At 40.2% G+C, this 23,261-nt stretch overlaps 1 protein-coding gene and 1 pseudogene across 1 annotated transcript in view; one reads left to right on the forward strand and one right to left on the reverse strand.

Moving 5' to 3' along the window:
* CASR (calcium sensing receptor) overlaps window positions 1-5,989 on the reverse strand; it is a 71,245-nt gene extending 65,256 nt beyond the window's left edge. The window contains exon 1 of the mRNA XM_042867355.1: window positions 5,919-5,989. The gene's annotated coding sequence lies outside the window, so the exon portion shown is untranslated. The remainder of the gene's footprint in view (window positions 1-5,918) is intronic.
* The window catches only part of LOC122177458, a 21,137-nt pseudogene continuing 1,487 nt past the window's right edge, over window positions 3,612-23,261 (forward strand).

A 23,261-nucleotide genomic window follows, 5' to 3' on the forward strand; every position in this document is an offset into this window, starting at 1 on the left:
ATTTCTTGTAAGTTATATATAAAGGAACCTAAAGCACCTTATTTCCCAGGATTTTAACTCAAAATATCAAGTGCCTAAGTATGACACAATGAAGAAACAGAAGTGTCAGGTGTCAGGCTCTTTTAAGTTAGAGCAAACCTTCTGTAGAAGAGGGAGTGTCAACTCTTTGAAAGGGTAGATAACAGTAGGACAAGGGGAAATGGTTTTAAGTTGAAGGAAGGAAGATTTAGGCAGGATGTCAGGGTGTTCTTTACTATGAAAGTGGTGAGGTGCTGGAACAGGCTGCCCAGAGAGGTTGCGGATGCCCCGTCCCTGGAGGTGCTCAAGGTCAGTTTGGGAGGGGCCCTGGGCAGCCTGGTCTGGTATTAAGTGTGAAGGTTGGTGGCCCTGCGTGTGGCGGGGGTATGGTTGGAGATTCACGATCCTTGAGGTCCCTTCCAACCCAGACCATTCTGTGATTCTGTGATAATTTCTTCTCTTTTGTTCAAAATAAACTTTTTTTTTTTTTTTTTTTTTTTCCAATTGTTCATGACACACATTGAAATCAATGGTCAAGTTCTATGAATTGTTGTATATTTGGATTGCTCAGAGTGCAGCTGATGCATCCGTTAACTATCTCTTAATTGTCATATATTGCTATTTTCAAGTAGTAAGAATCATCAGGAATGTTTATTAATAATCTGAATTAATAACATACTAAAATTCACACATACTGTAATTTAAGGAAGCATTGTAGAGAATTTATTATTACTCACTACAGGCTACTTAATGCGCTACTACTGTATTAAGCTGAAATAACTGTTTCCAGATGCTGACTACTCAGAACAGTCTCAGAAGTTATCAATTTGCGTGCACTATTATACAAATCATGCTTATAAAGGAATTCCTGCAGACAGTAACAGAGATACTGAGCTAACTTCAACAGATGGCAATGAGCAGTGTGTTGAGATAACTTATCTATTGTTTTGGTGGTGAGACGCTTCTTAGCAGATTGATTTTTAGCATCTATCTCAGGACTATCAGTATACCTTCCTAATGGGCTCATAGCTGTGAGGAAGACCAAATTCTGTTCCACGACTGTCTACAGCCTGCAGAATAAGTTCAAGACTACACAGTCCCCTCCTTCCACTGATCTCCCACAGATTCCAAAAGGAAGCTTGTACTGAGATCAAAGGAAGAATCTGGGCTCTGTGTAGTAAAATAAAACTTTCAGTTGTTATTTTTTATATCACATTCAGAACTGGTCACTGGAAAGTGTTTCTTTTGCTAGAATTGCTGCCACTTTTGCTCCTATTTCTTTTTCCTTCCCCATTCTTCCTTTTTTATTCTGGCTTCTTTTTCTTCTCTTTATAGCTATCACCACAAATTCCCATTCCCAGTCCAATATTGGGTGTTGGAATGGTTGTTGCTAGCTTGCAAAGTGCTACCATAACCACAAGTACCTGCACTCTGAGAAGTTTTGGAGAGCAGTGGTTCAAACCCACCTCCAGACACAGCACAACGGTCCTAACTCTCTGCACAGGAGAATACTGCAGAGCTACATCTAGTATTTCCCCTGTCCCAACCATGCGTTTGTCAAAAAGCAAACCTAAGAACCCAGGAACTTACTAGATGCTGTCCCATATCAAACATTTACCCATGTGCTCAGGATGTTGTTCACTGAACTATTCAGCAGTAGTGCAATACACTGTGTGCAGGGTAGGCTAATATGTCAATGCCAATGCCCCCAGGGTAAATACAGGTGATTAGAAAGTGCCACCCGAATTAGCAGATTTTCCCTCCAGTTCCAAACTGGATTTAGATGTGTAAAACCAGTTCAGATACACGGGATCGAGTTGTAAGATTGCAAAATAGAGAAGCAGCTGCCTAATGCTATGCACCACAGCAGTCAATTGAAACCCACTGAAAATGGTGGGCAAAAGGATAAGAAACTTCATAATGTCTTTGCTTTCATGTTTCTATATAGCAATTAAGCTTTAAAACAATTTCCCGGCTTTAGTATGGAAATTCCAGGATGCTTTAAAACTACTTTTTCTAAATGAGACATGTCCAATAAGACTGTTTGAGATGCTGTCCTTAATCCTGCTCTCAAAACAGGAAAACTAAAAGGAAATGCTTTGCCTGAGGTCATGTCCAAGACCAGACCATATTCTGGAATCATCTTTAGAATGAAGTCATTGGACTGTACTGCACTCATTTGCGTTCCTCATAAGCATGAGGAGATTACAACCTCCCATGTTCTGCGAGCTGAGCAGTTCAGTTGCCCTGACTTTCTCAGCTGAATAAAACCTGCAGTCAAGTGGAAGTAGCCCTAATACCTCAAAAGAACGTTTTTGATACTAAAGCTACCGCTCTGCCAGTGGCCTCCTCAGTCCACCTGAGTGTCAGTAATGCTCCTACAATCCTTGGCACAAATGAATGCAGGTAACACATTCCTCACTCTTTCAGTTAATAAGTGACTGAGAAAGCCTATCAACTTATGCAGAAGAGGTTGTTTGCAACCACCGGAACAGACGCAGATGCAGTGGGAGCTTACTGCCAAGCTCCTATTGTCTCAGTTGATATTTTTTCATATACTTCATAAGGTACTCCTGACAAGCTAATGTAATGTCAAGGAAGCACTGCTTTTTGAGAACAGTGGACTAACCTGGGATCTTCCATTCAGTCTTGAAGTTTGGCAAGGGAACTAACTGTGCAACCTTCTCCATCATTATTGTTCTACTGCTGTTTTGAGAACAACGTCAATTTTTTGTCTGGATGCTACCCATTTCACCAATGACCTCTGAGAAATTATGGGTGAGACATTTTGGTATGATGAGGTGGGACACACACAGGCACAGAGTTAGGATCATCCTGGTAAATATGTAGGTGAATCGAAATGTTCCATCTGAATAGCAGTCATATCCCTACATCATTACTCAATATACCTTGGCAAAAATATTCTTAATAATCACTTGGATCATATTCTTTCTCCTCACACAGCCAGAAGAAATGCATGGATCTGGACATCATAACACTGAGGTCAGTGACCAAACCCCAGTGAATTCACTGGGAACTGAGCTGAATCCCGTCTCCAGTGCGAGAACTTGCATTTCTTGTTGAAATGAGAGCTCAGTTCTGCAGAGTGGTGAGGCAAGAAAGGTAGGACTGAAAAGGAAAGGAATCCACAGCTGCTCAGCCCCACCCTACATCAAGAACAGGAGTTAAGGGCTGTGACTTCCACTATTAGCATAAACGCTCACAGGGGCACTACCCTGCCTGGGAATTGGCCTTAGCAACGCCTCACTAATATTCCCCTGACCTCGCCTCTCCCAGCATATCTTCTGTACGCGTACACCAGTTGGTGAAACTGGAGTAGGAGGCGCTGCCTGTGATGGAGCCAAGGCCCAAAGGGGAAACCAGGGAAGGATGCAGACACAGAGCCCTCCTCCTTCACAGCTATGAGTGGCCATGGTGGGGGAAGTAGGGTTACTGGTGCTGCTCCCCTGCTCCTCTGAACCCAGTCTGGGCTGCACAGCAGGGGCAATTCTAGTCTGCACTGCACAGAGGAAGAACACAGAGACACTTTGGAAAGGCAGAATCTAATAGTGAGCAGGATATCTGCACTTAGAATGGGAAAAACATCAATAAAAATGGAAACACTTTCAAACAATTGCATGTATCAAAGAAATTCTAAAGATCATTCGGTTCTGTGCACTGAAAGACACAGAAAAAAGGAAAGACAAATCAATGAAAACCGCAAAGGAACGGTAAATTACAGTATTGGAAAAAGCCTCCCAAGTACCAAAGGAGTAAAGAAATCAGTTTCTCATGTGAAATCTCCTGGAAATTACATTATGCAATTGGTACATTATGCAAAAATGTACCAACTACCAATGAGAAGACTTCCCGTGACACTCAAGGTGATAACCAACCAAGTGTTTTTAAGAAGGGAAGAAACCAACGAAATGACAGTACTCAGTCAAAACAGATCATGAGTGTTTGCACATCAATCGCCAGAGTACAAGGGTAAAGAGGAGTCTCCCAGAAACAAGGCAGAGTGAATCTTTACTGCACAGGATCCTGGCTGCCACAAAAGGCAGCACCCTCTTCTTTAACCCTACAGGTTAAAGAAGTCCCAGTGCAACATTTTTATTGCAGTAAAAAAAAAAACAAAACAGTTGGAAAAGAATCACGAAGAATATGTTGCTGAAGCTGGTCCGTGCTCCTCTAAATGGCAAGAAGCATCTGTGAATGAAATGTTTCTTGATTTTGAGTCAATTACAAATTGTTAAAGAAGATGCTGAAGATGATAGTGCCAGTGATCTCTCTGATTCAGAAAGGATTCCCATTTCTCCATCTCCCTGCACGCCACCAGAGCTCATACTCAGAGCTGAAGAAATTGATCCAGTTTGTTTGGAACGTGCGCCTGATACAGGTTTTAAAGAGTCAGAATATTGCTACCCAGACTTCCTGCCACCCCCTTTTAACTCTTTTGAAGCAACTGGACATCTTTGTTAATGAGGAAGGCAGATTTGAACTTTGACCAAAGCCAACTGGATTTCTTGAGAAATACAGTGATCACCTTTTGCAGCTGGAGTGACTGCAAATGCAGACTGTACAGAATGAGAAAGCTAAGGAAGCCAAAGCCAGACTACAGACTGCTCCCAGCTCCACACGTACCCTAAAAAACCCTGGCAAATGCAAAGTATTGCTTAGGCCTTTGCCTAACAAACAAACAGTTCCCCAGGAAAGTGTTACAAAACTCCTCACATGCTATTCACATCACAGGGTAAATCCATACTGGGAAGAAAGTCTACAGTTTTATTCACATCCAGGTCACTTGAAACTATCTGAGAGAATGGGACATGCAATGTCTTCTCAGAGACAATCAGCTGAAGTAAGAAATGAACTGGAAAAAAAAAAAAACAACTGCAAAGCAACAGCTTCTCAACATGCAGCCCTCTGAGAACAATTCTAAAATTGAAAGTGTTGGTAATATCAGACCCTCCCAGCAAGTGCCAGCGTTTTATGGTTCAGCTGCTCCCACCAAAGGCTTAAAAACATATGCATGTACAAACACAAAGAAAAATGGCAATTCCAACAATTATGTTCCTTCTGAAAAAACAGAAGGGGACAGAAAATAAAAACAAATGGCACAAATCACGGAAATTTAAGTGAAGAGTTGATTGGTAAATGTTGGTGTTTCTTGACTGCTAGAAAGCATTTGGCCAATGTAAAAGGGTCATGTAATCTTCATAGTTAGATCCTGAGAAAATACATTCTTGATTCATGGTTCTATGATTCTGTGGTCATATCCTGTATCCACAAAAGTCAGAATGAAGGTGTTTGGGAATGATTTGCTAGTTTTCGGAAAATCTCTTCAGCCGCACAGTAACATCTGTTTTGTGGAGTGTTAGGTGGTCCCCAAGCAAGCCCTACAAATCGGTATTGCTGTAAGCTGATTTCTATCGGGTCCACTGGAGGTGACATTTTCCCAGCACGTGTGATTTCAGCAAAGCAACCTGTTGCTCTTTCCAGTTTTCTTATGAATTGCTGTTCTTCACCTCAGTATTATTTCTAGATAACTTCAGCCAGAGAAAACACCTCTGAGCTCTATGGGAACTTCTCTCTTCGCCTGATCCTAGATGTATCGGAAGCCACCCTGTCCCAGATTTGGGGAGGGGAGGCGTTGGGGCCCCTCTATGCAGTTCCGTCTGCCTCTGGCACGGCCGAGCTCAGCTCGAAAGCCCCTCGCTCCCCACCGCCCCCACCCCGCACCCCTAAGCCAAACCCGGCCCGGGCACGGAGCCCCGCCGCTTGCAGCCTCCGCAGCTGCGTCCCGACCCTTCCCCGTGCGCCCCCGGCCCCCAGGCAGGGCGGGCTGCCCCGGCAGCCTCGCTGTCCCCCGGCACCCTCCTGCCCCGCTCCGCTCTCACCTCGTCCCGCCGCCGGGGCTGCTCCTGCCGCCACCAGCTCTCGCCCTTACTCCGGCGCTGGGCAGGGCGGCGGCACCATCCCGCGCCGGCCCCCCAGCTGCCGCGGCGGCACTCGCAGCCTCACGGGAACCGGCGGCGAGAGGGGAGGAGGTGCGGGGGGAGAGAAACCCCCGGCCAGGGCCCCGTCCCAGCCCTCCCCGCCGCCTCCGGCACCCAGGCCCGCTCTCACGGGCCGCGCAGGCGGGGCGGGCGGCGGGGATCCGCCCGGGAGCACCCCGCTCCGCGGTACGGAGAGTGCCGGCCGTGCCGGGCCGGGCGCCGCGCACAGCGAGCGGCGAGCTGGGCGCCGAGAGTTTGGCGGCGGGGCCGAGCGGAGCAGCGATGAGCCGGCTAGCTGTCCTTGCGCCGCACGGCTCCTGGCGCTCCGCGGGTACCCCGAGTTCGGAAGTGCGCGGCGGAACGCTGCTGTGGGGAAGGAGACCGTCACCCGCTCCTTTTTCCGCACCAGGGAAATGAGGTCGTCTTCCACTTTGCACGGAAAACCTCCTTCCAGCCTTCTGCTGCGCGTTGTTCCCCGCTACCTGAACCTGATGCGGTACGGAAGGTGCCAGAGACCTGTCGCTCCGAAGGAGACAACCCTCGGCTCTGCCCGTGCCGTGCTGTGTGGTGGTGCGCACACGTGTAACTGCACGTTTGCTTTGTTCACGCCAACGGGCAGTTTATTTGCATCTTAAGGAAAAGAAATGCAGGAAAATAAACAATCAGTGTTTACTAGCACTTTTACATTACTTTTCACATCCAAAGGTCAACAGTGATTGACACCAACTTTGTCTTTTGGGATGTTCGTGCAGTTTACATCCGAAGCTCATCTCTCAAGCTTATATCTAAGTGCTTTTGTAGGAAATCTTGGCACGCATAGCTCTTTACTCACATTCTGGAGCCATCCTGCAGCCCAAGCCCACTGCTCTGGATGTGTTCCAAGAGTTTTATTTTTTTATTTTTATTTTTTTTTCAGGATAATAATGTTGTTCGAGTTTCAATGTACAGATGAGAGTGCATAGTATTTCTCACCCCAAAAAGGTGACAGAAGCCCTTCACTTCTGAAGGAGATTTACAAGGCCCAGCTTTAGTAAATGACTGGTCCGTATATTACTGCAGAGCTACCAAAGCTCTTAAAACACCTAGATATTCAAACAGCCTTACATGAGTTGGGGTGCAATTAATTTTAATAAACTATTGTGTTTATTTTCCCATTCCTTCTGCAGTACAATATACATTTTTAAAGAAATAATTCATAATTTTTATGAGCTCTTACAGTATAATTGCATAATTATAATGAAATGACCACCTCTTCCAGATTAAAGTAATTTTTTACAGATTGTGAAGGTGAATGAAATCTTCTTTAATTCTTATCTTGCTTAATTGGAGAGGGTTCTTGAGAAAAAAAAATTACAAATGCAGAGCATTCACTACTAAGGTTAAACTAAACAGTATTCTTTTGTGGACTTGGGCAGATTTCACCCTTCTAGGCAGCAGTGTAAAATGTTACTGTTTTGAATCCTAAATCAAAATAATCTCCTCTTTTAAGAAACATCAAAGATATCTTTGCACACCAAGCTTTTGGAGTCATTGCTTTCCAGGACTGCACCACAGAATACAAAATTACCAACGTTTTTTAAAGGCTGTTCTCTGATTGTGGAGAACCTGCAGGAGAAGAGGAAGTTGGTTACTGGGAGTAAATGCCTCGATTTAGTTATGTGGCAGAGACAGAAATGATGGAAGGAAACAAAATCTTTAAAGTGGGAAAGGATCCAGGCCAGATGTCACAGAATAATTGTGGTACCTTTCTGAACTTCATCCACAAAATCTGCCAGTCAAATACTGTATATTCGCTGCTGCAGCAACCCCACTTAGCCAATGGTGGAAATTATGCCATGGATTTTCTGTGGCCCGATATCTAAGGCACAGTTATATCAGATAGCAATCAACATTAAAGGTTTTGTTTTTTGATTACTTGATTGCAGCTCCCCATTATCTGCCATTTTGTTGTTCAGTGATTGCTTTTTTCCCTAAATAGTAGCAACAGAGCAAAAACTACATTCACCATGAGAATGGAGAGGCAACTAGACAAGCCCAGAGGGTCCTGGCACAGGCTTGCTGGATAACTCATTGCTTCCTAGAGGTTAGCTACACAAGGTAAAGCGTTTCAGAAGGTTTGAGTCCACATCTCCCACTAGGCAAGGAAATCGCCTAAGCAACGAACCACATGAAGTTCCAGAGAAATAGTTACCTATGCTAACTTTTGAAACCCATACTGCCCTTTGTTCTGCTCCACATGGCTTAATTTAATCTGAAATTAGGTGAGAGAAAAAGGAAGAATAAGTTCCTTAGACACAGGAAACACTACTGTTTTGAGTCTTGTGCTAGTGACAGTGAATAGTCTTTTTGACATTATTAGTCTTTCCAAACCAGCCTTAGTAGTGACTTGACATTGAGAACTAGTTTCTATATTCCAGCTTGTCTCTGTCTTTGCAATATACACTTAGAACATATCATAACAATATCAGGCAAAATCCATCTGTATTCTTTTTCTTATTTATTTCTTTATTGATTATCATCTCATCACAGTGCTAAACAGCATTAGTAGCTCAATAATTCAATGCCTGTGAAAAAAGCAAACCAACAAATAATGAGGGCCACTTCTACTTCAAAGCATCTGAGAGTGATGTGAAAAGGAATAAACAGACATAGAGAGAACAAGCAACTGCTGGCTCCTTTAAAACTACAAGTGAAAAACACCTGTGAGTGTTTCCTGGATATGCCACAAGTAGTCAAACGAGAAAAAAACAGGAAGGATTTATTTGGAACACCAGATCTAAGAGAAAAGCGGAGGCAGCATGAGAAAAATTCCTGGTTTCCAGTTGGTTTGATCACGTCTATTGCACTGGGGTCCTAGGGGTTTGCTCCCAAAGGCTGTTATATTGTCAAGCAAGTTTGTCAATTTATCCTTTCTGGTGGAAAGACACCTGTAGTGTCTGTTGGGATATCCTTCAGGGAACAACAAGGGGTGTCTCACAGAACAGGGAGAGTGGGGAGGTCGCGTGGTGATTTGTACAGGACAGGTGACAGCTTACAAGGCAGAGTACTAAGGGTTACTCTCCGCATACAGGTATTTTGTTGTTAGGTTGCTGGCTCCCAGTAGGTGTGAATGAGCTATGAATGCTATGTGGTAAGGTGTGAAGTCAGATGGGCTAGCTGGAAAGTCTGATTTTCATTCTGGCAATGTTTGTAGAGGATGCAACTGTTACTTGTCAGATGGATGCTTAATGTGTTGAACCAATTGCCTGAAAAGCTGAAGTCCAAATTTGAGCCACACTATCCATGGTTGAGCCTTGGGATCAGGGCCTGGTGTGCTGAAGAGTATTATACGTAGAAAGCCTAAAACAGGCTCTAGTTTATTTTGTTCTCTTATAAATGTTCAGGGAAGTACGGGATAGAAAGAATGACCACGTCTGCCTCATCTTGTATTGTTTTCAGTGCTAATAGAAGCTGAACTAATAGTTTGGAGATAGCACTGTGAACACCAACAATCCAGAAGACTGGGGTGACGCTCCTGAATTTGTCCACCTTTCTCATCTTTGGTTTTCATAGGAGAAAAGGATTTATTCAAGCCTTTCTGTTGAGAATGAATTATGGGTACTCAGAAGGAACATGTGCAGGCTGAGATTTGGCTGGAATTCAGAGAAAGTTTGAGCTGTTAGGCTGTGAAGAAAATGCTAGAAAAGGGCTGAGGCTAGTAGTGGAGTGTGAAACTGACATTCTTTGGCTGTGTCAGTGTGCCTGTATCACTGTCTAGTGGCTGTCCCACGGAACACAAGCCCCCTCACTGCAGCTAGACTTTATGGATGCACTATGTGCTCAAATAAGGAGTTGTATGTTTTTCAAGTCAAAATTCTTCTTCTCCTGCTGAGGATGATGAAGTCTATGTATCTACAAACACGTAGCTCTTGGAGGACAGATGGTGTTGTTTTGGTCAGTACAGGAATGAAGAAAGGAATTGGCATTTGGTGCAGTTTCCTCTGGATGAGTAAATGCTGCAAGGACTAGATTGGTATTACACTACCCAAAATGAAATCTACTGGTCCAGCTAGGAATGAAATGTAAACAAGGCAAAATGTGAATTAAAAGCTGCTAGAGTGAGGTAAAAACTGGACAAAATCAGCAGCTCTGTGGACTGAGGACAATCCAACAACAACTCCAGCCCAGCTCCGTAAATGTTATTGAACAAGTCTCATGAAGGTGTGTCCTATGTGAATTAGCCTTAAACAAAGAGGACTAAAAATCTTAAGCCTGTTCCTTCTTGTTCCCTGCTGTCTTGGTTTAAAAAGTTGAAAAGTCATGATTAAGTTGGCTGAATTTGTTATTTAATATGTTTTATTTAGTTTGTATCTGTGATTTTTAAAATATTTATCATATTTCTAAATAATGGTGACTGTTTTCATAGAAATTGGAGATGGAAGAGACCCACTAAGTTCATAGCCAGTCCATCTCCCCTGCTGCCACGCTGAATTACTCTGTATGTACATTTTCCAGGACCACCTTCAAACTCATTTTGAAATGTTCTGCTTCCTTGGAGGAGTGGGCATATCTGTGTTCCTTGTGCACAGATCTGAAAATAACCAGTAATGTCCATTCTTGTCTTTACTTCTTTCCCTCTTCATGCTCCTTGTTCTCATATTCCTTTTTCAGGGCAGGGCTACTCTGCCAGATAAAAGCAGTCTAAGCAATATCATTTGAGCAGTTATTTGTTGAGCAGCCTTGGAATAGCCTGCCCTGGGGAGTATGAAAAAAGAAAACAAAAACTGCAAGGTATTTGCTGAATACCAAAGCAGAAGCACACAGAGAGCATTACCCCTCTATTAATCCCAGCCAAGCACACTTTCCTGAAGATCTTATATTGCTGTAAGTTTTCTGCAACAAATTTTGTACTAAAAATGTGATTTATAATGGATGCAGCTCCTTTGTTTGTCACTCAGAGCTTGCATTTTTTTCTATCTATAGGTCACATTTGGCCTGTTGGGGGCAGCTTACTGAGCTAGCTGTTTTCCTTCATGACAGAGTTATCCTGTGCTTCAGGAGCTAGCCATGGATGAAACAACAGTTCCATGTCCACATATTATGATTGTAAAGAAAACTTTCCAGATGCAAAGTAGCCAAATAGGTGCGGTGATATCTGCTCAGAATGCTTCCAGCTCAAAATAAAAATTCTGAGAGGGAGGACTTGTTTTCCACATTTCACTTCCAAAGCCTGTTAAGAACTATCTAGAAATCACTCTAGTGAACAGTGTGAGTTTGCTCACAAATGAAAAGAGACACTTAGTGTGAAAAGACAGGCCTCTGAGGACAAAGCTTTCCCATGTTTGTACACTGATCTGAAGGCTACATTTACTGGGGATTGGCTGCCTGCTTTTTCTTTCCAGGTTCCTCCTACATACTCTTTATTTCCTCAAACTTTTGTTGTTTTTTTTTTTTCTTCAGATATTAATTCTCTCACTGTCTTCACTCATTTTCACATCTTTATTTATTCTTTAAATTTCCGAAGTTTGGTTCAGGAGAGTAACAGAAAAACCTTGCACACACTGCCCAGTCATTTGCCTTAGTCTGAAGCACAGGAGCAGCACATCTCCCTGATGGGATAGTGACCAGTAAGTCCACAGGTCCATAAAACGTTATACCCTTTGTGCTAGCCTGTCATTACTGAAATTGTAGTGTTGGGATGGAGAATTATCACATCTAACTTCAAAGGAGGCTTACAGATATCCCTTCAGCATGGAAAAGTTGTATGTTAGGATTAAAAACAAACATGCAACCACACAGAAATTAGAAGATTTTGAAATTACAGCTGGATAGTTTAAGAGTATAGTGTTCTTTGTGTTGTGTTCTCCCAGTGATTTACGATATACGAGGAATGCTCCAAAAGTTTATTTTATTGTGTTGGCTCATGAATTCAGAGGTGGATGTTGGTGATATGGCAGCAGAGAAAATGCATAGATATGTCAAGAAAACAGCGTTTGATAGCTGCAAATTTGCTCTATCAAATAAAGTAATTGTGCTCTTTGTATCTGCTGTAGTTTCCACAGAAGTAAACAGGAGACATTACTTTTGAGTGACCTATTTAGAACTTCTTTTGGAGGACCTATCTGTGTGCATTCAAAATTCTAAAAATCAAAATTGAACCTTAATTGCTCATTTACTGAGAAAAAGCCTCCTGCTCTTCCCTTAACTTCTGATCTTCCTGATTTCCTGCTGCACTTCTGTTAAGAGAGCACGTCTCAGCAGCACTGTATTTTTGCCGGATCTCTACCCACAGTCACACAGTCTTACTTTTCAGGATTCTTCTCCCTGCTTCCTTCTTTTGTAATTTCTGTTCCATCATAATTCTGTACATAGGATCTGCACCAAAACTGTAGTGTTTCTGAAAATTTATACTCTGAAAAATAAACAGCCTTCTAAGAATAGTAGAATATTAATTAGCTCACAAGTAAAAAAAAAAAATTAAATTAAAATGCTGATTATTTAAAAAGTAAATTCTTTTTATATAATTGCAAGTATGAACAGTATAAACAAGTATGATTTTGATAGATTGTCTTGGGTGTGATATGGGCTTTGGGTTTAGTTTTCGTCAGTCCAGGTATGATCTGTCTGGATAAACATTAAGTGGGAGATGGTTATTAAATACATCTGCTATCATGGTTAATTATTTATGATGATTAAGGTTAATAGCTACTTTTTCCTACAATCTATTTAAAGTGAAAGTTTTTACAGTAGAAAAGGTTGAATGCTAATGCACTCTTCTATATAAATTACAGATATCTACCTTTCTACAAAATGGTTGATGTCTCCTGCTGTTCTCTAATATTGATAGTCAGATGAAGAACAGTCAGAGTGAACTGTGATCTGTAGTATGGATCTTTTCAGATATCCAGTGTATAACATGTAACAGAAGGTAACTGAAAAAGATAAGAAATCCACATACATTGGCATTTGAACATGTATTCACTATGGAATTCATTCATGGATTCATTCATTCATCTATGGAATTCACGTTCAGAAATGGACAGCCACAGATACCCGTTTGCCTGTGGTTATCAACAAACACCTAAAAGGACAAAAATACGGCATTTATTGGAACTTGAATTTAAACTGATTCAAACTTGAAATCAAGTAAATTTTATTAATATTGTTGTTGAACTGTGTCAGAAAAATTATCAGCAATTGCGAGTACAATCTTCGGAAATGAAAATCTTTTCAATTCAAATCTACATTTTATTATTTTTATCCTTGATTTTATTTATTTACTTGATAGACAGAACTTTTATTCCAAACCCAACACTCTGTATTACAGAAGAGGTCAAAATACTCATTTGCAGTTCTTTCTTATGTCTTTATAATTTCCCACCCTCTGAATTTATGTCTTTATTACAGTATTGTTTTGTCATCAATCTTAATGAAATTCTCATTAACCACCTCTCTTTTCCGCTGAAATGGCCACGCAAATGGTTCAGCCATTACACAATAAATCTGGTCATTAAAGAAAGGAAATAATTAATCTTGTCTTTGTGCCACAGCTACTAATGGAATGATATAGTATTTGTAATGCACATAAGAAAGTACATTCTGTTTCTTTGTTAAAACATTAAATATAATTTTGAATGTTGTTATGATATTGCAACTACATTTTGTCACATAATTCTCCGCCCTTGCCATCACTTAGAGCATACTTCTTGGCCAGAGTGAGTCTTCAGGTTTTTATATACAAGAACACAGAATTTTTTGAGTGTTTTTTAAATACTCAGTTATCGTTCAATATTTACATCTGAGAGGCAAGTGAAGAATATTATCACATTTAGCTATATATCCTACCAGATGTCTTTTTCTACATCAATCTTGTTAGTTTCCATGACAAAATGTCTCAATTAAGGAAGTATTTGTCTTCTTGGAAAGTTCTTTACTTCAAAGACCAACTTAGTTGAATTTTGCCTCATTTTGCAAATAGAATTCAACTGATTTGAATTAGTATCCATATTCAGTGTTGTTGAAATTAGTTTCAGCTAGTTACAAGAATGAGAAACTCCACAAAGTTACACTCTCTCCTGTTAGGCAATGGTTTATTAGACAGATCTTTAGAGCTGGATATTTGAAAACCATTTTCCATCTTACCAACTGTGCCATGGTCTAACATTGGTAGGATTTTGTTTACTTCATTTTCTGTTAGTGACTGTTAATGACTAGTTTAACTTACTGATTTCATAGTCCCACCCACTTCTCTGCTGGATATCTGATTTGACAAGTAGGTCACTACTGAAATAGTGTAAGGGTTAACCCCTTAAATAAGGGTTAAGATATACCTATTATTATAGCACAAATCATTCTGGGTGTTTAACAGAGAAAAAGGGCCAGACAAGATGCACAGATTAACATTATATATCACCAAGCATTCTGGTCCATTCCTTTCATGGTATACCAGACTTATTTACTTTAGTGTCTGTAGCTAAGACTGTGGCTTCAGAATCTGCCTAGTAGAGTCACAAAGTTAAGACATTCTTACTTTTCTCCCTTGGCCCCAAACACCAAATCACATTCCTATTCACTCCTTTTTGGTGTTCAAGTATGCTTGCGGGGACAGGCAAGGAATTGAGGAGTCCATCTGAATAAAGAAGCCCAATTAAACTCTTTTTAAAAGTTATTATTATTATTTTGTATTTTAACCCTGATCTCTGTACAGCTAACCCTTGCTTAGCAGTTCTGAGAAAGCTTCTGTAAAGGCCTTTCAGTTTGAAAGGTTCATACTCGTATAATTAAGTTTCAATCAGACATTCATATTTTCGCTTCTCAGTGCTCACCTTGGATTTCTGGGAATTTGATTAAAAATACTGATCTAAGTGCAATTATAATTGAATTCTTTATTTCACATTTTCAACTCTGAAAGTACTGCAAACACTTTATGTTTATTTGTTATAACAAAAGGTCAGCGATCAGTATCATCACTTGTTTTCCGAACTGGGATGACTGAATAACACTACTCAGAGATGTCTGACTTAGTATTCTGGAGTCTTAATATTATAATTCCACCTTTTTTTTATACTGATCATTGGATAGTCTCCTATCAGTAGCTGCTGCAACTACTGCTTTCACCATTTGCTTCTCTTCTAATCTTTTATCACTACACTTGCTTTGCCTTGTTTGCTTTTCTAACTAGTACTTGCTACCCTCAGAAAGTATTGTAGCTATCAATTCTTTAACTTCCCCAGAACTCTATTTTGTTTGGAGGATGAAATAAAATCATAATTCATCGTCTTGTAAGGCAGAAGGCGACATTTGGTGGTATAGCTTTGTTTTAGTAACATTTTCCAAATTCATTTTTTCTTCTGCTTGTTTATGATGGCAAAAATGAGTGTTTTGCAGTCATTGGATTTTTTTTTCTTTGTTTGTGGTTGTTTGTTGTGGTTGCTCATTTTATTTATTTCATCCTTCATTTTTTAGAAGTGCTTGTCTAGTACAAGAGGTCTTACACTGATTACAACTGGTTTTGATTCAGCTACCAATTGTTTTCCTTTCAACTTCTTGTTGAGTCTAGTAGACTTAAAGATGCCACAGGAAGACTGAAACTCTGACACATCCACATCCTGAAAGCTGTCCTCAGTTCTGATCTCTCCCACTGAAAATCAGATCTAGTGGAACTAGGAGGAGCACAAAATAGAAGTAGATAGAAGGTAGATTGGCATTATGTCATTAAGGAGAGACTAGACAGACTGTTCAGTTTGAAAAAAAAAGATAGCTGAGGGATGTTATCATAGAGGTCTGCAAAATCATGAATGGTCTGGAAAAAGCAAATAAGGAATCTGTAACTTCCCATAAAACAAGTGGAGTTGGAAACAAGAGAAGCTATACAGAAAAGTAATGAACAAAATGGTGAAGTGCCTTTTCCACACACATCATGGAGTGGCAAGGGATGCCACAGGGGCCAAAACTATGAATGGATTCAAAACGGGATTACACAGTCTCATGAAAGAAAGCTCCACAAAGGACTGATCTGGATTGTGAGGAGAACTTGAACTGGTGGAAAGAACTGAATGACATTTGGACTATTCTCATATTCCTTCCCTAAACATTTCTCACTGGCTTATAGAGACAGTATGCTGCCTTCTTAAGTGGGCCTATGGCACAGCTGACCATGGGTGATGTTCTTATATGCTTCAGAAGTTTGGGATGGGGGAGGGAGAGTAAATGAGCGAGAGTAGAGTACATGAGGATATGAGGCCAATTCGTCAATAAGAAAGTTCTGGCTCCTAGTTGACTTCTTACCTGGGAAGAGAGAGAAAGAGATGAGGGCCTTTTCCTCTCCTCACCCTGTATTTTCAAGTGACACAACTTGAAGTTTTCACAGTGTGAAGCTGCTCTTTCATCTTATTTCTTGAGTCTTCATTCTCTTTATGCCTCCTTAGCTTGGGCAAATGTTTGGCTTTTTTTCAGACTTTAAAATACGATCACCATACAGGTGCATATGTAACATGTTCATAGCCATCTCTATTCCTATTGAAGCCTCTTTCACATCTTTCATAGCCCTGCAACACTCCCTAAAATCAAATATTAAAATCATAGATTCATAGAATCATTTAGGTTGAAAAAGACTCTTAAGATCACCAAATCCAGCCACCAATCACCACTAAATCACCACTAAATCAAGTCTCTTGAATACCTTCAGTTATGTGGACTCCTTCATTACCTTGGGCAGCCTGTTCCAAAGCCTATCTTTACATCCCGTGAAGAAATTCTGCCTGATATCCAATCTAAACTTCGCTTGGCAAAACTCGAGGCTGTCGCCTTGTGTCATATTACTTGTCACCTTACAAAAGAGCGATACCCACCTCACTACAACCTCCTTTCAAGTTGCTCCTTTTTTTTCAGACTAAACTGCTCCATTTTCCTCACCTAATCCTCATGTGTCTTATTTTCTGGTCCCTTCACCCTCTTCACTGCTCTTCTCTGAATGAGTTCCAGCAATTCAAACCTTTCTTGTAGCAAGGGGCCCAAAACTGTACGTCGTGCTTAACAGGCAGTCTTGACAGTGCTGAGTACAGAGGGGCAATCATCTCGCTAGTCCTGCTGACCACATACTTCTGATACAAGCCTGGATGCCATTGTACTTCTTGACCACCTGGGCACACTGCTTGCTCATGTTCAGCCGGCTGTCAGCTGCTACCCCCACGTCCTTTTCTGCCAGTCAACTTTCCAGCCACTCTTTCCCAAACCTCAGAGGCAAGATATCATCAAGTATCTCCTGCCTTGAAGAAAACCTTCCACATTCCAAACAATATCTATTGTCACAGTAAGTGCTTTAGAAATTGAATTTCTTCTGCAGGCAGCTTTTTCTCTCTTCTAGACATCATACTTCTTATTAGAGACCAGCTACTTTAATGTTGCTAATGAGTTCCCCTTGCTGTGCACCTAATGTATAAACAAAGGTCTTTTTGCACAAAACAAAGGCAAGTTATCATCTTTGATCAGATGTTTGGATCAGGTTCAGCTGACAACTACAGACTCGTTTTTCCACCCCTATGCATTTTCAAAATGCTGCAAATCCCTTATGCTTGTGGGATTTCTTGTTTGTTTGCTTGGGTTTCTTCAAAGGTTAACTTCTCCAAAGATAGTGGGGAAAAGAGAGGAATGCAATCCATTTCCCAGATCCCAAGGAACAAAGGGTGTTTGTTGCTGGCAGAATATGACTGTTAAGAAACACCCTGGATGCTGTCAAGCAAAAAGCATAAGGGCTGTGAAGTCAAAGAATGCATCCACAGGAAAACAGTGAGGCTGAAGTGGTTAGGCCATTGAGCATATGGTGCACATGTGAAATAGATCTTCAAGATCAAAGGTTAAAAGCTATTTTTTAACTCATGTAAGCAGTTCTTTTGTGCTTCCACAGTGCCTTTTGTCTATGGATGCTAAAGTACTTTTGTAGCTTGGGGAACCATTACCTTATCTAGCAATCAGACACACTAACATGAGAAAGTTGAGGTGCAAAGCCAAATCATGCAATCAGAAAGTAAGGGCTGGCGGCAGTGGAGACTGTTTTTTTCTCTGTAGATCTTATTCTTACAGCATCAAGAATTTCATTTTTAAAAGAGCTAAATACTTTCCAGTTAGCATATTAATTAACAGGCTAATCGCTCCTGTAGCCAAGAAAGACCCACCAAAATGTGACTTTGTAGTGAAATAAATGTAATTTCCAGGCTAGAAAAATATTATTATTCCCATTTTAGAGATGAGATACTTAACAAACAGTCTTGTGTTCCAGTGAATGAACATTTGCAACAATTATTACATTATGTACAGCTCTACTGTACATAATGCACAGCTCTACTCTATCCATATTTGTAAGAGTACAGATACCAAAACACATGCAGTCAGTCAGTGCAGCAACATTTTTGTTTAAAATCTGTGCTTTACTGCCCTTACTGACTCCCAGAGCCATAGGTATTAAATCTCCAGGTGGGACTTTGTGTATTACCATACTGATGCAGCCAGTACAAAAGACATTATTTACTGGTTACAGAGCCTGACAACAGAAAGCCGGTTGTATTTTGTCCAATGTATTAAACATCAGAGCTCAAAGTTCAAATGCAATTTATGCTGTTAAGTACTTACATATTTCTTCTCTTGCCCTTGTCAGACAGGAATGAAACTAGAAATAGCATGGTACTGTATGGGTACATTGGCTTGTTCTTGCAGTATTTCAAATCCTGGGGCTGAAATATGAACTGCTTGTTTCTTTGAACTAGAAAGTCTGAATAACACCTAGATTACCAAATTGACCTACGGGAAAGGGCACGTTGGAATGAACTAGTTTTGCCAATGTCTGATTTTAAATGAACCACACTAAACCCAAGCAGATGTTTGGAAAATAGGTGAAGTTACTGGCAAAGGTGTTAATAAAAACTGTGTTAGAAGCATGTGTAATTTGCAATATCTGAGTGGTATTAGTGATGTGAAAAATAGAAAAATTTTACTGAGGAGTCTTAAGTCTTTCTTTTTCTATGAAGGGCTGATTTTGAAATAGCTCTTCTGTAAGAGGCTCAGCACGTAAAACACAGTGGAAAAAAAATCAGTGGGAAATAGTCTGTGGAAAAAAAGATTGGGAATATTTGAAGTGTTGTTACACTGATTTGGAAAACTACTTTTTCCATTAGAGAGTCTGAGCACTTTAAAATCAAAACATGTAGATACTAAAAAAGATTTTCAACATGTAAAGCAAGGATTTATTTTGAAAACATTAACATCAACTATCATTACTGCACTTTTCCCCCAGACTTTTACAATGTCAATTTATGAAAATCTGCTCTGTCTCGCTACCAGGGTTAGTTTCAGAGAATTAGCTGAATTTTTCTGATAGACAATGTTACTTCAGAAAATTCGTAACCAGTTTTAAGAAGAGCACCTGGCAGCACATGCTGCTTGTCAGTGACAAACATATCATCACCTGGTGATAGCTAGCTTTTTGTCAATTGCTGTCTAAATGTACAAGTCAGCAAGACTAGCACTGGAAAAAAAAAAAAAAAAAAAAAAAAAAAAAGTGCTGATGCAGGCATCCTGAGATCCTGAGTACGAGACCTGACCACGTACAATGAATAGGAAATAGCATTAAGGTTTTATTTTTTAGAAGGAACTGGTTATTTTTGGAGATATCAATTAGCAACATGGGTGTACACGCAAGGAAGCATGCTCCTCATGGCTGCAAATGAAACAAAAAAGGCAATCTATTTCTGTTCTGCCCTCAGCAGAGTGAAGTTTTAAAGTTCTTGATCAGTTTAGTAAGCTGGCTTCTAATGCCTACTGGCAGCTTCCTGGCACATTCCAATGGCTTTATCTACATTGTTCTGCTGATACAATTTATTTCTTTTGGTGGCTGGGAACTTAAAAGCAACAGAAGGACTACTATGGAAAATCTATTAATACTGCTGTGCACTGGCTGCATGTGTACTATGGTCTAATATTCAGGAGCCATGGAGATGCCAATGGCTGGTTTAAGAGATGCAGTATTAATCAAAGATTAAATATTCTTGTTGGGATGGTTGACAAGCACTGATATTTGTTTCAGATAGTACAAAAGGATATTCTGACAAAAAAATAGGATACTTACACCAATAAATCAATACTTCCTTTAACCCATTTATTCCAGATTGCCACTTCTAAGCTTCTGCCTTGACTCGTTCCCTCCACTGGGCTCTTGCAAATCATAGGCTACTCGTATTCTAAACCCACTTGTTGCATTGGTTGAGATGAGTTTTTGATGAGTTGGCAAAGACAAGGAGGAATGGCCTTCCAGATCAGAGGAATGATTCTCAGAAGACAAAGACAGAATGGTAGGATTACGGAATTACGGAATCACAGAGTTATAAATATCCCAAGTTGAAAGGGGCCCACTAGGATCATTGGGTCCAACTCCTGGCTCCACACAGGACCACTAAAAATTCAAATTATATGTCTAAGTGTGTTATCCGCAAGCTTTAGCAGGCCTATAGAATCATAGAATGACCCACATCTCCAAGCCTTCCTCCATGCCTTCAATTAAATTGCTTAACAGAGTTTTAGTTCTCTCATGGCAAGGGGTGACAGTACTTCTCTACTTCCCTTCAGAATTTTTCACATGGTACAGTGATGCTTAGAATTCAAGCACCTGAATGACTAGATAGCTCCAGTCACAATTTCTGTATCTGTCCTGATACACACCCCTAGAGCTATGAAGTCAATTACATTTTTACTGATGTCTCCCTGTAATGTTAGTTTTCTAAGTGCTTCTCCAACTCTTCTTTGGAAGTTCTCCACTGTTTCAGGCTTTTCTGTTGCTTCCAAGTTTAACTTATGCAAGATTATAAATCAGATTGCAGCTAGTGGTAACAGACATTTTACTTTTTCTCTATTTTCAAATGCAGAAAATGAGTTCCTTGAAATTTAGAGCTAGTCAGCAGACCCTTTGATTCTCTTCAAACCATTGTCTGTAGGCAGCGCATAGCAAACATTTGCCATGGTTTGTCTCAGATATTTCAGTAGTGAACTGCTGCTACCTAGAATGAATATGACACATACAGAATTAGACAGGACTTCTCACTGCTCCATCACTGAAGGTAACTTAATCTTTCCTATTGCAGTTTTCCTATTGCAGAGTCATTCACAGGATGTTTTTTCCATCCCAAAGTCTCCTGGGACAACAGTAGAAAATAATTGCAGGCCACATCTCAGTTCAAAAATCCTATTTATTTTCATGTGGGGTTAAGATGCAAGAGAGAAGTCCTAAAGGTGAGGTGCAATGATGCAAGTGACTTGAATTTACTCTCACCAGGCATATTGTAGAGGTACTGATATTATTTTTTCTATGACATAAAGGCTGCAAATTTCTCCTTTGGTTTTTGAATAAAGGAATTTAATTTAGTTTCCAAAAGCAAAAACAGAGCAAAATTATCTTAGTATCTTAGTAATTTTTTCCATACACAACAAGCTGTTCCACTATTAATAGGTTGCTCCAAAAGTAATATTGCTTATTACCATGAAAACTACAACAGATGCAATGAGCATGGTAACAGTTTCATAGAGCAAATTGTCAGTGTTCTGTAACACTATTTTTCAACATTGTGAAGGATAAGGGATGAAGCTGTGATGTTTCTCTTGGTTCTCAGCACAGCTCAGTCAGGACCAGTTTCAGGGCCTGTTGTATCTCCTGGTGCAAAGATCCAGAATTTTGGCTCTTAGCACTGGTCTTTTTAATATCAGTTAAGAGTGACTTTATCACTCAGCTGCTTCATCAGTTCAGCTACCTCCAGGTGCCAAATGAAGAACAGAGTAAGTTTGATCCTCTTCACTGATTTTCTCTCAGCGTGCCACTCTGATGGTGCTAATGCAACAAGGTCCACATTTGCCTATCTAATTCTCAGAAACTTTCTGTCAGGTATGCCATTTTATTTTTCACTGAGAATCTATGTGGAGAAATCACGTCATAGAATCACAGAATTGTTGAACATTTGAGTTGAATGAATCTTTAAATCTTGAATGAATCTTAAATGAATCTTTCATCTAGTGTAACTCCTCTGCAATGAACAGAGACATCTACTGCTAGATCAGAGCCTAGACCAGACTGGCCCTGAATGTCCCCAAGGGCTGGACTACAGTTGGCTTTCTGGTCTGCAAGGGCACATTGCTGTCTCTTGACGAGCTTTTCACCCACCAGTACCTCCAAATCCTTTTTTTTAGGGTTGTGCTGCATCTTTACATGATCTATGACATCATCATGTCATGTAAACAGCATTTTGGTTGTATTTACATTATGTGGAAGAGCTGGGAAGTTAAAGGCCCATTGTAGCTGCCTGCCACCCAATAGACTATATTTGTCAACATTGTCTAAGAGTTCTATTTCGATGAGGAAATCAATTTCCATGTATGTTTTTCCTACATATGTTTTTCTAGTCTCTTGTGCAAATTCACTTTTGGGCATTTTTTCTTTTCGTATTAACAGGACTAAGCCCATGGAGTGTCCAATGACTTCTGCTTCTGAGACAAAGAGACCAAAGCTTGGTGAGATCAGACTAAAGACTGTTATTATACTTCAAGTTGTTCACATACGTACAGTGAAAGGCAAAAAATAAAAACATCTTCCTACTCGAATGAAAGCAACCACAGCAGTGATCCAAGTTATACTGATGATTTTCTTCCAGAATATTGTATTCTTGGAGCACACAAAACTGGGCGGGTAGGGCATTTCCTCTCACTATTATTTGCTTGATTTGTTTGAGGTACATGTGAAAAGGAGAAGGAAGGAAAGTGTGTGGGATTTAAAAGTACCTTCCAGATATTTTTAAGGCAAAATCTTTGGTTAATGTTGCATGCACAGCCGGAAAATAAATGTACACTAAGGAAAAAAAAACCCAGCATCTAAGAGAAGCTCAGTACAAGGTAAGAAACATTTGTATATAAAACCAATAAAGAAGCAAGGCTACGTATCCAAAACTGTGAGACCAGCATGCCTCAGTTTATGTCTTAAAATGTACACAGAGAACTAAAATTAATTGCAAAAAATCCATAATAACAAGAATATTTTTTTTCCATTTTTTTTTTCCAATATCCAATATTTTTTCCATTATGATTGAGCCTCAGGTTTGCCCCATTTGCTTGCTGCCTTGCATAGTACAGACTATCTTACCTAAGGATGTCAAGGTTACCATGGAACATGACCTGAGGGGAATTTTTTAGATTGCCTTTTTTTTTTTTTTTTTTTTTTTTTTTTTTTTTTTTTTT

Source organism: Lagopus leucura, unplaced genomic scaffold, assembly GCF_019238085.1.
Source record: "Lagopus leucura isolate 7727_CA_CO unplaced genomic scaffold, USGS_WTPT01 Super-Scaffold_100001, whole genome shotgun sequence".
Taxonomy (NCBI): domain Eukaryota; kingdom Metazoa; phylum Chordata; class Aves; order Galliformes; family Phasianidae; genus Lagopus; species Lagopus leucura.